The sequence below is a fragment of the Pseudopipra pipra genome, chromosome 8 (assembly GCF_036250125.1).
Source record: "Pseudopipra pipra isolate bDixPip1 chromosome 8, bDixPip1.hap1, whole genome shotgun sequence".
In the NCBI taxonomy this organism is placed as follows: Eukaryota; Metazoa; Chordata; class Aves; order Passeriformes; family Pipridae; genus Pseudopipra; species Pseudopipra pipra.
The window spans coordinates 31,600,929-31,603,428 of record NC_087556.1 but is presented as its reverse complement, the minus strand read 5'-3'; the positions used below and the strand labels follow the sequence as shown (position 1 = coordinate 31,603,428).

Genomic DNA, 2,500 nt, shown 5'->3' with positions numbered 1-2,500 from the left:
GAGTCACCGAAACAGGGACATGCAACAAAAACCTCAGGGTGGAAGCAGCCTCCATGAGAAGTTCCAAGTGCCACAAATCATTATTTGAAACTATTTTAATACACTCTAGGTCAGGCTGTGCATCCTTTATTTGCCAGGGAATCATTATGCAAAATATAGACTTAGAGAAAACAGTGGCACAAACACACTGTAAACACAGTCCTGCTGCTCAGCTGAGAGCAAACCAACAGGATCTGCACAGCTTAAAATATGTGTGTAAAGGTGCAATTTTATCTGTAACATAATTTCATTTCGAAGCATACAAATCACAATTTGCCATAATCAAATAAGGCTGCAGTGCTTATATTCTAATTAAAAAATAATCTCTGATATTTAATTTAGAAACCTGGAAGACTTTACCAGCAAAATTATGGCTACAACCTGCGCCGACCGCTCAATTTACCCACAGACAGCAAATTTTTCAGGTAGCACTTTTAAAATTATTATTAAACAAGCAAATGCTGCACCGCTCGATATATATTAAAACAAGTATTGTACCCAGTTATTAATTTGCACTATTCACTTTTAAATGCAGCAAATACCTCATTAATTTAATTTTAGGTGCCCACCAGTTTATATTGCATTTTACAGTCTAGAAGGCAATTTACTATTAACTGGCAATTACATACAGAATGATTGTTAATTCTGCTCCTAAGTGCTAGCTGCTTGAAAATTGTTATCTCTCTCTAATTTTTGACCTTCTTACAACAGGGGTGAGGTACACTGGGAATACAAAGGACTAGTAGAGAAGAGCTGGACATGTCATTTGTGACTCATTCTTTTAATTCACCGTGCTAATCAACTGAACTGCCACAATCTCCCAAGGTAATTGTATCTTTATAATAGTTGAAAGCAGCGGGCAAAAAGGCATGGATAGATGGGGAAAGGCCTTGCCTTTGCCTGCTGGGAGACGCCGCGCTCCTGCCTCTGCGTCAGGCTATTGGGGGCTTTGGAGAAAAATCTGGAACTTTCGCATCTCCCCACCCTGAGTGTTTCATGTCTCAACTTCTGCTCTCACAAAGGCTTTGTACACCACACTACACTCTTGTTTCATTATTCTGCAGCCTTGTTGCCCTATGGTCCACCTCCTGCTGGGAAGGTTAAATGTTAGAGTGCCAAGCCAGGCTGCAAGCATGGTGGGACACTGATGGGAAACAGATGCCCTGGGGACCCGGCCCCTCCCTCCACCAATGCTACAGCATTTTCATTTTCTGAAATACAGCGAGGCTTGGCTTCCCTCTCAATGGCAGCTGTAATTTCCAAAGACTATCTCAGGCACCCTATCACTCCAGGATAAAGCAAAGCAGAAGTTTCTCGGGCAGGCAGGCGCTGGCTTTATCTCTTTATTTTCTTTTTGCTGGGATATTGGCTTGTGTTTCCCCCAAAAGGTGTTTTAAATGTATATTCCCATTAAAGTAATGTAACTTTATTATAGTTTTATTCCAGAGGGGGAAGCTCATGACATTCTCACAATCCTTTTGAACATCTTTACTTAGCGATAAAGACAAAAGACAACTCCAGGAAAGAAGAAACAAATGTCCTTACAGTTCTATACACACGTGCATTTGCACATTAGAAAGAAGTTTGAAACAGCAAAATTAGCCAAATTTGCAAAAGCTGCACCCAAGAAATCAGTTAAAGACATTACTCTAAAGCAAGTCAAAATTCCAGGCCTCTGCCCTGAGAGCCAGAGCGTCATCTGGTTCAAATCTGCAGCACTTCCCTGCACGGGGTGGAACTACACCAGCTCCCAGCAGCTCAAATATCTGGAGCTTGGGCTGAGGCTTTTAATTCATTCATTTTTTTTATTTTGTTGGACACTTAGCTCATCATACTCATCAGGACACTCCGCTGTAGCTTTGCATGAAATACACACACACACACAAAACACACATATATATATAAATTATAGTTCATAAGAGCATTTTTAAGCCTGCAACACTGATGGCCCCACCTGCACTCATCACCTTTGCAACAGCCTGTGGAACAACCACGGCTTTTGAGATACATCATGAGCACCAAAAGCATCACAGTCACCATCATCCCATTTGGAAACTCTGATAAAACCCAGTCCTAAAGATCAATAAACGTCAATATTCTCTCCCTTGTCAGCCAGAAGTGAGGCACCCAGGTTTGGATGCCAGGGTTTTTGCTCAGGTTGTGATTTCTTTGGGAATAGACAGAATATAGGAATCTCAGGTGTTGCCATCACTTAAAAGTTCATTTCAACAATAGATCTTAGGCAGACACAAAACCATATCCACGATGTGTTAACCGTTTTATAAGTCCTAGCTTAAAACTACCCAGGAACACACTTTTCCCATTAGATCTAAATTAATAGATAGAAACAGTTGCAGTCTAGTGGGAAAATATTCATCAAAATGCACATCATCTGCACATCATCTGCAATCTGCATTATCTACCCAATAAGCAGCGAGGACTCTCCCCAAATCCCTGCAGT

The 2,500-nt window shown here is 41.1% G+C and overlaps 1 protein-coding gene across 15 annotated transcripts in view; it reads right to left on the bottom strand.

Moving 5' to 3' along the window:
- The window catches only part of EBF3 (EBF transcription factor 3), a 128,295-nt gene that overhangs the window by 30,457 nt on the left and 95,338 nt on the right, over positions 1-2,500 (bottom strand). The window lies entirely within an intron of this gene.